We start from the raw sequence: 12,780 nt of genomic DNA, 5'->3' as shown, positions 1-12,780 counted from the left end.
ATATGTGTGTGTGTGTGTGGTCGACTTACGAGTGTGAATCATGGACATTAAGTGCCGAAATTAAAAACATATCTTAGACTCAAAGGGTAACAAATGAAATTTTAAGAAGAACCGGGTCAAAAAAAGATAACTAGTACGAACTATCAGAAGTAGACTTCCTTTCCTTGGTCATATAATCAACGCAGAACTGGAAAAAAATTAACCCACTAAGAATCATTGATTGGTAGACAGCGACAGACATTAAGGTGGTTTACTAGTACGTTGGAGGGGAATGCAAGTTCAAAACCTAATGAGATTGGCTCACGATAGGAAAAGATGAAATTCCATGGTCGTCGACGTCATAGACTGACCTATTTCCCTAAACGCATTACTGATGCCCGTACACGCAAGTCCGGTAGAGACGAATCATTGGTAAAATTTCAATATCACGCAAGCACGGGTACAATATGAATTTTACATAGCTCCTAATATAAGCTAACTTTACCTAACATAATTCCAGAGAAAACTATTTGAAAAGCAAAATAGAATGACGTGAAAATGTGTTTGCGTGCAACTGGAATAGAATCCACCCTTCCTCATGTCTACAGAAAGCTAAACTAAACATGTATTCGAAGGGAAGTTTCGGTTATTGGAGGGAGTCGAGCGCTTTGATGCAAGTCACAACCATTCCTGCGACACGAAATTAGCAGAATGATGCGTTCAAACTAAAACGCATAACGGAACAAACTATCAAACATAAACAGATGATGTAAGAATTCTCCACACAATATTTACCGCATATAATAATTTATTGTCAAAGAACACAAATAAAAGGATACAGAGGCCTCTGGACATGTAACAACAATAGTAACCCGGCCTTAGATTCAGTTTACCAAACGGCTGCGACGACAAAATTCAATTTCGTTACGTTTACAATCATTAAGTCATATTACCTTCTTTAAGTTAACACGCTCATTATGCTTAAACAAAAAACAGCACTATATTTCAAACGTAATAGCAACAATTCCCTTAATTACCGAATTGTCAATACACCAACGGAGGAATTCATCCTCACTGCGCTGGACAGCTTGCCATCGCAAGTTGCAATCTCGTTTCACGCACGAACACAAGACGACTCGGCAAACCTTGACGCATAGATAAGATTATGTCGATCCTTTCATCGTCTCTACGTGTAAACATATAATATTTACTCTTACGTCGGACAAGATAGCCTTGGTCCTAAATTTAGCAAATTATCTAGGTTAAGCAATCAACAGAGCCTTGCGAATGTCAAAAGTTAAATGTATTCGTTATCTACATGTATACGCACTGGCGGATTCAGGGGGGGGCTGAAGGCCCCCCCCCAATTTTTTTTTGCCTCTAACATCCCATTGTCAGAGAACTATTTGCTCGATTTTGTTTTTAAACCGACCCTCCTTTTAATTTATATCTAACGTATTTCGGATTTAATTGACACTCCGAAGGCCGAACCGGACCTGTAAGTATTCATATGAAAGCGTCATGGTGGTGTTGGAGCGCAGTTGGCTTCCGTAGGTTTCAGTTAGAAAGAGCATCGTACGATGGCAATGAATGCTGATTGATGTTTGTGTGAACTATTATCACCAATGTTACAGTATATGAAATATATGAAATGCGGTTAACACTTTCATAAAAAGAGCATCGTACGATGGCAATGAATGCTGATTGATGTTTGTATGAACTATCATCACCAATGTTACAGTATAAGAAATGCGGTTAACACTTTCATAAAAGTTTTGTTCATATTTATTTTATTTTGTTTTATTTTTGCCATACTTGTATTCTACATTTCAGGAAGAGCCACGTATGTGCGTGTGTATAATTTTTTTTACCATTGCAATCTAATATATTGACCATTTCCTCAATATACCTTTGCAAATAGCTTCAAAATGCTTCTAAAATTGTTCACATTTCAAACCCCCCAGCTGATTCAGGTCGCTTCTCACTATCGCTCGCTTCCCATTCACTCAAAAAAAAGTATATTTTTTCTGGATCCGCCACTGTGTATACGTGATGTGCTAATCAGGAAACTGCTACACGAGACTGCTTGCAAGACGTGAGACTAATTTAAAGACTCATTCCATTCACTAGAATGTACGACTTAATTTTTTAATCCCGTATTTAACACTTTAATATGTAGAATGCAGGGGACACTATTAAATTTTTCACTGGCTGCCGTCAAGTGACTTTTTAAACCTTAACCCCCGGACCAATGACACTTTCATACCCAGCATTCTAAAAACAATAACTGTCGTCTCGAATCACTGAGCAACTGAGATACAGTGCTGAGAAAAAATGGATGTACCGATGGCGGGCTGTGTTTTACTAAGGCTTCTAACCTTTTACGGGATAATTAGGGGAATCTGAGGGTGGGGACGGCGTAGCTTATAACACGTGTGATTTGCAGAGCAAATTGAGGTCACGTCGCTTGAATATTGTAGACAACGCGGGACATTTTTTTTCTAAATGTCATGTATTCCTAATGAAGTATGTGAAACAATTTCTAATTTAGCATGCACAGCCTTACCATCCGTTCAGTTCGGGCCTAAATTTCGTTTTTTTTTTAACTAAATATGTAATACATATAACCTATAAATCTGCACCTTCTGCCATGAAAATTGTGTCCTGTTCAGCATGGCTGACTACTGCAGGCGTCGCTTGTGACGCGTCCAAAGTGGCGGGATGAATTTCCCGCCCTTCGATCGATGCGACAGGCGACATCGCGTGCGGGCCTGAAAACGAGGAAGTTCAACTTGGGGTCATGTCCACACGCAAGCCACATTATGGCTTGGGAACCTGGGGCGTTGAGTATGGCATCATACAGATGAAGTGGTCATGGACAGACTCGGTAGTAGCTTGATTAGTCATCACCAACGACCTTTTCCTCAACATTTTGTCGGGTGCATGGAAGAGGTCTTGCTGTGAAGAAAGCATGTGGCCTTGCATCTAGCTTGAGTCAGACCTTTACAGGTTCCCCACTCATTGTCTAGAAGTCTGTACCTGATTGAGATTGTTCCAGGGGCGGTTGTGTACACATCCTAAACACTTCTGACATATATACTTAGGAGAGGCATGTGGAAATGCTGTAGGCAACTCCTGTGGAAGGGTGACTAGTCTTGCTGTGGAGAACATGGGATGTCAACTTAGCAGCTTCAAGAGAGCAAACAACATTCAAGAAGTCAAAATGTGTTGGGTTTGAGGTGCAAAAGTTGAGGAATGGTATCATGGAGGCCTACAATGCTCAGATATTTCAGCTGCATTGTCTGGCATTTAACACTTGTACAAAGGTAGACGCTGTGTGAGGAGGGAAACGGTTATCAACTCTCCAAGAGTGAAAAGGTGTACGTAATTCATATAAGGTTGATAAAGAGATCTTGGGGCCGGTCCAGAAAATGGGCAGAAGCCCTTCAGGGCTGCATTTCCTAATAGAGGTAATGGAGTAGGCAGGTTTTGATAATGAGGAACTCCAGTCAAGAGCAACAATGACTAAGAGAAAAAAAAAAAAAAAAAAAATATATATATATATATATATATATATATATAAATAAATATATATATATATACACACACACATATGCATGCATAAAAATGAGGTGGGATAAACAGTATTGAATGACAGATCAGACAATGATGAGATTGAGGAAGTCTATAGGATTGGCAGATATGAAGTTGGTGGGGGTAAGGCCAATAAAATTAATTAAAATCACAATTTATGAAAAATGAGATAAGAAGAATTTAAAAGTTGGCAGATGCAGTGAAGTTTAATAATACTCGAAAAAGAATTGTGAACAAAAATTATGGGACTCAAAGCAACAATTACTATTATCTATAGTTTTAAAAACAATCACATTGAGTTTTTTTCATTCTTCCTTGCAAGATATTTCAACTACGTTGGGTCTATTTCCACTAGTGATTTGTTATCTTTGCTTCTGTGAAAGGACCAAACTACGGCTGTATTCCAATTTTAGAAAGATAAGATTTTCAATGAATGTTTTCCACCATTCCTTCACTTGTCAACAAGTTGTTAACCTTTCCCATGATCCTGGGGACCACTGACAAATACCTGTATGTGGAGGGTCTGTGAAATCGACATCAATCACCTTTCTGTTGTGTCAGATAACAATGATAGTTACGATGTTATTTACCTTGACTTTGGCAAATTGTTCGACAAGATGCCCCGCCAGAGAATACTAAACAAGTCAAAGCCTATGCCATAGGAAGAAAAGTGTTTGAATGGATTAGAGCTTGGATCAGTGATAGAAAATTGCGGATCACCATCACCATAAACTGTGTAAAATCCAAATAAGGGAGTGCTTCTAGTGGAGTTTCCCAGGGCTTGGTTTTGGGTCCTTTATTGTTCATTATGTATATAAACGATTTGGACAATGGGATTAATAGTGATGTTAGCAAGTTTGCAGACAACACAAAAACAGAATGCCTGATTTGGTCAGGGGAAGACACAGATTCTGCAGGAAGATCTTAACAAACTGTTCACATGGTCTGTAAAATGACAATTGGACTTCAATATCTCAAAGTACATTGTATTAAATGTTGGGTTACACAACCCCAAAAGCAGATATAGTTTAGATAACACATTTTTAGAGAAAACTGTGTGCGAGGGAGACTTGGAAGTTCTAGTGAGTCCTGACCTTAAATCCAGGAAACAGTGCATTAGCACCAGGATCAGAGCTAACAGAGCATTAGGTTTCATTGCTAGGATAGTTATGAACAGGAGTGCAGAGGTGGTTATTAAACTCTATTTGGCATTAGTTAGACTCCTCCTTGACTATGTGGTACATTTTTGGTCTCCGTGCTATAGAATGGACATCAATTCACTAGAATCAGTAGAGGAGAATGCCCAAAATGACACATAGGCTCAGAAATTTACCTTATTAAGAAAGGCTTAGGCACCTGAACATACACTCTCTGGAAAGACACAGAGTGCAGGGTGATCTAATAGTGTGTTCAAATGGACTGAAGTCTTTAACAATGGTGATACAAACAAGGTCATCATATTAAGACAGGACTCACAGTAATGGACTTAATTTGGACAAATTTAGATTTAAGAAGAAAATGGGGAAGGACTGGTTTATTAATAGTGTGGTTAATGAATGGAATAGACTTAGTAACCATGTAGTGAACGCTGAAACTATTGGTTGTTTTAAGAAATGGTTAGACAAATTTATGGATGGGGATGACAGATGGAAATGGACATGGAACTGCCTAGTGTAGGCCTTATGGTTTCTTGCAGTCTCCTTCATTCTTATGCTCTTATCTTTACAACCCATCTGTAGATGCAACCCTGAAAGGTTAACACAATCTTTAGAGGCCCAAGATATCTATTGACTTTGGGTGTATTTCCTCCATCTTTTCACAAAAGGTGAGATGACAGACTACTTACTCCTATCACTGCAACCCAGTGACAAAGAAGGTCCCATTCGTATACAACATGGAGTTCACTCCAAAGTTTCTTATCCGAGATTTCTATGGTAAGGCTGCTATGGGGATGTAGGTTTCCGGTCAGTAAAATTGAGCCAACAACAATTTCCATCTCACACAAATTGGCTATCATGCTATTCATAGACCTACTCATTTCCATCTTTGTGAATTGGGACATTTTACCTTTTCTAGTCTTGGGGCACTCTCCCTTCCGGTGAACAATCAGTTCATAAATCATACCTCATTATCATCTGTATTTCTGTGCATCAAATTTGGGATCTAATCATGTCATGGGCCTTTCTGTCAACTATGGTCTCTAGTAATCTATATAATTCTTGTACTTTCATGTTTACATAATTCAACACAATGTCTTCAGTTGTCTCTTTCCTCTTATCAGCTCACTTTTCTTGATGAACAATGATTACGAACTTATTATTATATATATATTTATTCATCATATGCAATTCCATCTTTAAGTCTGTAGATTCCTTCCATGTCTCTGCTACTTACAAATCTATCAAACATTTTAGGTTTGTCTTTATGTTTATCAATTACAATATACTTTTTATAAGTTTCCCTCTTTTCTAATTCTTATATTCATTCTTGGTTCTCTTATATATTTCTTTCATTTCATTGGTCTTTCTCTTTCCACTTGCTAGTTCGATGTTGCAATGTTACAATTTTCAAAATACATTCAATTTGGCACTTGTTGTCTTATTAAAAGAAGTGGATTGGCCCTATGTACACATGGGTGAATTAATTAATTAGACTATATCCTACAGCAATTACATATTTGTATACTGTAGTACTGTACTGCTCACCACACTGACTAGAGAATCTGTTTTTGACATTTCTGGGTCAATACTTCCCGAACCCTGGCTGGTCACCAGTTGGAGCAGCCCTACCAGGTAAGAAAACCAAGGAAGGCTTGTGCATGTTACGACCCATATGTGTTTCGACTAGTCAATGGGAATATACGATATAGCAATAGAAAATTAAATATTAGTTTTGTATGTTATAATACATCAACATAATATAAATTTTTCTTGGCAGATAAACAGAAAAAGTTGCTAGAAGTGATACACTACTGAACAGTCGTGATGAGTGATTTGATTTGATTTGATTTGATTTGGATTCAATCATATATACAATAAAATACAATACATGTAAGACTCATATTATACATAGTAAATACAATTGAACATCCGAGGATGGCACAGAAAGTCAAAAGACTTATTTCCACTGTGGTGCTTGAGACCACTTTTGTTTTGATAGATGCGGAAGTTGAAGAAATTAAATTACGATAAATTGGTATGTCCTAGCTTACATTTAGTAGTGTTATCTGTAATGCCAGAGGTCATCAGGTTGTCGTTGGCAGGGATGTTGACAGCTGGGACTGGACAGATAATGACATGGTATCCCTAGAGTCGCAGCTCCGTTTGGTAATGTATCTGCTTTTATCAAGGTTTTCTATTATTAATTTCTGCCAAGAAAAACATATTACATTGACGTACTTCAATTTATATAATCAATATTTAATTCTTATTTATATATCACTTAGGTGTGCACTTCTAAAGATAAACTGAATATACACCTATCACTGGTACTATGAAGATAGATATTTATTAATATATTTTCTATATTCTAGCATGCATAAACTGATTACCCTCTATCACTATTTTGTTTGCAGCTATCTTGACTTATGAGTTATATTGAGAATGTTTGAAAAAAAGCAAAAACAAGTGGAAAAACTTCTGCATGCACACTACTGAATTAAATTCTACAGCTGATTTTCTACACAATTCTTAATATTTCACAAGTTCCCAAGGAAAATATTCTAAAGACTTTATTCTTTAAGGAATTTTAATTTTCTCAAAACCTGGAAAACTTCTTGAAGTGTAAACACAGACATCAGTTATAGAACTGTCAAAATAGGAAATAAACTTTAAAAAAAACAACAACATAAATTTGATCCAAATCATATGATATAGATTATAGACATAGTGACAGTCATGGACAAGTTATACATTTATAACTCAAATTAAACACACATGTCAGTCTATATATCTATAGTATATACCAAGAGCTTCTTTCACCTTGCAAGGGAGGTAGCTAAGTCAATGACACATACCTACTCCCGACCGCTCCATTCTCAATGTCAAAACCAAAAACAAATAACATGCATCTCGTTACCTAGTACCGGTACACCATAGTAGTGCTTCTGTCGAAATCGATATTGGTCACCTTCAACTACTGATTTGACAATATCTAACCTTAAATATCATTACCATATATACTATCGTACGTACTATAACTTACTTTATCTGGCTACGTAAGTTCCATGTCTGGATAGTTGAGTAATTTCCTAGGACACGTCAATTAAATGACACATTGCGGTTTCGCTTTGCCTTTACGGCTTATAGGTCTGATGTTCTCTAAATGCTCTTCGTTAGTCGCACAGGTTGTAACTTGTGCATTTCAAAGACGAATTGGCTGACCACGATTAACACAATATATCTTTAGGAGTGCATATTAAATCACTCCTCAAAATATCTTACACAAATGGATACAAGATTCATAACACTCCTGTAAAACAAACCACTTTTAGGAGTATAAGCACTTTTGTTACACGGATGTAAACAATGGGTATGTTTCAATTAGCTATATACAAGTGTAATTTAAGATATCCTTCATCGTATTAAAATTATTCTATTATTTTTTAGAATTTGTTTTAAATACACAAGAAAATTAAACGGCACATATTTAGTGGGCAATAGCATATTGATTTTACACTTCAGACCACTCACGAAATATTGTCAGATATTCTAAAACATATCATTGTACTAAGTGACATTATAGACCTTGCGGGGGACTACGGTAGTTGTGAATATGTCGATCTGTAGAAATTACAGGTACATGGTAATGATTCTTCTTCGGGAAACAGTCGCGGATCCAGGGTGGTGAAGTCCCCCCCCCCCAATTCTGTTTTTTCATTACCTCATTGTAGAGGTCGAGAAACCTGGCACGTGTACACCGGTACGTGGCAGATAGCAGTACTACAATGGAAGAAGTATATTCAACACATCATTTAGGGTAGATTTTTAAAATGTAAGATTAAATATTACTTGTGCCCAATATTCTGAAAAAGTGAAAACATATACTTCAATTTATATTCAGAATCATCGCATTTGTGTTACAGTACATCTCGTACATCTCTTAAAAGTGTCACCTATATTTACAAAATTCAGGTTAGTCCTCCCCCTCAGAGTCATCTACATTTCCAAAATTCATTTCTACTCCCACCATGACATCAGAGTCAAGAAAGGAGTGGTGATAGGCTTCTTCCCTAGGGCACTCGGAGTAAGTTAAGAATATTTAGAGGAAGAGTGGTGTTATATCAGGGAAACTTTTTTAATTAAGCTTCCCATATTTCCTTTTAGATAAATGCAGAAAACAGGCCATTAAGATTCTGGAAGGCTGTAGCCAGCCCGATGGGACAACCAAACGTCTCGTGTTACCAATCAGCGACGTCGCCACTATCCTGACTCGTATTTTGAAAACCAACAATTTGAAAATAATGTGCCAGACCAGTAGGGCAATTAAAGACATCACGAGGACGGGGCAAAACGCTTGACAATAAAGTCGGTGTTTATCGGATTCCGTGCTCGGGATATGGAAAATCCTACATCGGGGAAACATCACGCGATCTAAAAACCCGGATACGAGAACATGGATACGATGTCCGCTATGATGTCACCACCAACGCGTGTGTTGCACACAGGAACAGTAGCAACCACCTGATGGACTGGGAGAATGCAGAACTTCCGGTACGTGAGCCCGACAGATCCGTAGAAAGTGTTTGGATTCAGCCATCATACAAGGGACCGACACAACTGAACAAAATGGGGGCATGTTCAATATCTCACCCCACCTTTAATACCCATTAACAATAAAATCTTAAGCTATACCTAGTTGCCCTCCCAAACCCCCTTTTTCCTCTCAAGGTCGTTGTCCACCCTCAGTAGACAATTGCTCACCCTTATTTTCTTCCTTTTATTCCTCAGATGCAAGCTTATCCTTCACTCAATCAATTGTTCCATCTTATCCTTAACCTTTCCTGTTCCCAGACATTTGGTCCACCTTCTCCTTAACCTTTACTATTATTCAGTGACCCCCTTTCTTCTTATTTAACCTAAGTAATGTGTATTTGAACTATGTACTTCAAAAAGTAAAATATACTAATGTACAAGTAAAATGTACTAATGTACAGGTAAAATGTACTAATGTACAAGTAAAATGTACTAATAAAGGCTCCATCCTCACATGGTGTATATTTCTATAGACCTGTTGGCAACTGCTATACTTTCATACAAACATGTGTGTTGTCTTACTGCCTTGTTGTTGTTCCTTAGACTGGCCGACCAGTTTGGTCTCTCTGAGGAACGCCATGGCTGGAACAGGGTTCCCACAAATCCTTTGTAGAGTATATATTGTGGTGTTGGCGTACATGATTGTACACAACACAGTCTTCCATAATATGTTGTACAGTATGGACTGAAGTCATGCTGAGCAAATGTTTGCAATACTGTACTGTCATTCAGCCTCTTCTGGTAGCTTAAACAGGCTGGATGTTGGCTGCATCGCAGTTTAGCCATGTGGACTGTTCTTCCAGGGGAGAGAGGATTCTGAGGGATGGATATCAGGGGGTCTGGCATGCAACAATGTATTGTCTTTCAGTTTGTTGATGGAGCAGTGAGTGATATGATTATGGATATGCTTCTGAAGGATGGTGTCTAGTGGTTGTGGAGGAAAAGAAGAGAGTATTTGTATATGAATTAGATATTTGGGTGTTGTTTTGATGTTTCTTGGCATGTGGGTGTTCTGCTATGTAGTGTATTGGGTGTGCTGTGTTTGTGGAGGCTGTGATCCTGTTGATGATGTCAACATGAAGTCAGGGTGTTGCAGAGGGTAAGGGGTTCTTGAGATTGGGAGGGTTGCTGTTCCTTACCTTCAATATCTTATGTTGTTTTTTACATACATATACCAAGATATTTCCCCCCTTACAAGAGAGGTAGCCAAAAAGGAAAAGGCATAAAATCATTCCCATCCATTCCATCCCTGAATACACTCCACCCTCCCTTCTATCTTAGCACCTCCTGGATGACGAGTCATCCCTGCACCTTGTCCACTGCCCTGGGTCAGAAGCAGTGTCGCAAGACACAGCACATCCACAGCAAGGCCGCTTCATTAAATCGGCGACCCCCCATTGCATAATAGGAGAAGACGGGGAGAAATCCCTTCGGGCTGTGTCAAATTTTGCTCACACATACTACCTCACCCACCATCCCCCCCGCCCATTCCACCTCATGCATCACAACATCATCCATATACAACCATTCTCCATTCACCCCTGTCTCCTGTCCTCTCCCGTCCTTCCTCAACAGACATTCCCCTCTTCCCCAAAGCCCCCTTCACCCCATCCATCCACCTCATCCTAGGACGTCCCCTCATGTTCACTCCCTCCACATCTGCCTTCCATACCTCTTTTACTAGTCTTTCTTCACTCATTCTTTCCATGTGTCCAAACCATCCTAATACTCTTTCATCAACCCTATCTCCCAGCTCCCTTTCCACCCATTCTCCTCACCTCCTCATTTCTCACTCTAGCCTAGTAACCCCCATCATACTTCTCAGACACCTCGTCTCAAACACATTCAAACTCCTTCTCTCTTACTCTCTTATGTTCCATGTTTCTATCCCATACAGTGCTGTTGGCACAATCACTCCTTCATACAGTCTCCTCTTAGCATCCATTCCCAAATGTCTATTCCTCATTACACTCTTCAATCCACCAAGGCATTTACTCGCTTCTCTCAATCTACATTCTACCTCCACCTTCACTCCACCTTTTCCTGCCACATTTGCACCCAAGTATCTAAAACTATCCACTTCCTCCAGTCGCTCTCCCTTAATGCTCACTTCCAGTCTACTGCCACTTTCACCACTTGTACATCTCATCACCTTACTTTTACCCACATTTATCTTTAGCTTTCTTCTATCACATACTCTCCCAAACTCAGTCACCAACTTCTTCAATCCCTCCTCCGATCCTGCCACAAGCGCAGTGTCGTCAGCAAACAACAGCTGGCTCACCTCCCACTTTTCTCAAATCCCTGACCCACTACCCTTGCATTTACCTCTCGCACTACCCCATCCATGTATAAGTTGAACAGCCAGGGCGACATAACACATCCCTGACAAAGTCCCACCCTTACCTTGAACCACTCACTCTCTACGTTTCTAATCCTGACACAAGCTCTACTACTCTCATAAAAACTCTTGACAGCTCCGAGAAGCTTTCCTCCTATCCCATATATCTGCATAACCTCCCACAGTGCCTTTCTGTCTGCCCTGTCGTAAGCCTTTTCCAGATCCATAAAAGCCCAAAAAACATCCTTCCCCTTTCCTATAGCTTTCTCACATATCTGTCTTACTACAAAGATCTGATCTACACAACCTCTACCTGTCCTAAATCCACACTGTTCCTCACCAATTACTCCCTCTGTTCCTCTCCTAATCCTCTCAATCAAGATCCTCCCATAAGCCTTCCCAACTACACTTAACAAGCTAATCCCTCTGAAACTACTTCATTCACACTTGTCCCCTTTTCCCTTGTAAAGTGGAACTATACAGGCACTCCTCCAGTCCTCCGGCACTCTACCCTCTCTCCAGCAAACATTAAATAACCTCACCAGCCAGTCCACCATCACTGTACCTCCCTTTTTCAGACATTCTACATGGCATCCATCCAGACCAGGTGCCTTACCTGCTTTCATCATCTTAACAACTGCCTTCACTTCATCCTTCCTTATTTCTCCTCCATTTTCTTAGCATTTCCCACTACAGCTATCTTTCCCTCCCTATCCTCCTTCACATTTAGCAACTCCCTAAAATATTCTGCCCATCTTCCCCTTACTGCCTTCTCTTCCATTATCATCTCTCCATCTGCACCTTTTACCTTTTCTTCTCTACTTGATTTGCCTCCTCTTCCTCTCTTAATTTCTTTCCAAAACATCTTTTTATTACTTTCAAAATGTTCTGTCATACTCTTACCCCATTTCACATCTGCTCTCCTCTTTGCCTCCTTTACCTTTTGCTTTACTTCTCTTTTCTTTTCTTTGTACCTCTCATATGACTCCCTCGTCCTATTTTGTAACCAATCTGTGAAAGCTCACTTCTTCTCTTCTACAACCTTCTTTGTTTCCTCATCCCACCATTCACTACCCTTTCTTCTATTTCCTCCTGTCTTTCTTGTTCCACACA

The 12,780-nt window shown here is 39.2% G+C and overlaps 1 protein-coding gene across 5 annotated transcripts in view; it reads right to left on the bottom strand.

The window, feature by feature from the left end:
• Positions 1-7,929, bottom strand: part of Dgkepsilon (diacylglycerol kinase epsilon) — a 35,247-nt gene extending 27,318 nt beyond the window's left edge. Inside the window, exons 1-2 of one of the 5 annotated variants that reach the window (XM_076177195.1) lie at positions 7,777-7,909; positions 6,785-6,940 (exon numbers count right to left, since the gene is read on the bottom strand). The gene's annotated coding sequence lies outside the window, so the exon portion shown is untranslated. Of the gene's footprint in view, positions 1-1,016; positions 1,136-2,245; positions 2,262-6,784; positions 6,941-7,776 lie in introns of those variants that run through there. The other 4 variants (XM_076177197.1, XM_076177194.1, XM_076177200.1 and 1 more) reach the window with 4 other exon arrangements.
• Positions 7,930-12,780: the final 4,851 nt, after the last annotated feature.

The sequence above is a fragment of the Oratosquilla oratoria genome, chromosome 40, assembly GCF_046742065.1.
Source record: "Oratosquilla oratoria isolate Oo_2021 chromosome 40, ASM4674206v1, whole genome shotgun sequence".
NCBI lineage: Eukaryota > Metazoa > Arthropoda > Malacostraca > Stomatopoda > Squillidae > Oratosquilla > Oratosquilla oratoria.
Note: the sequence above shows the minus strand (reverse complement) of the source record. Positions and strands in the feature narration are given on the sequence as shown.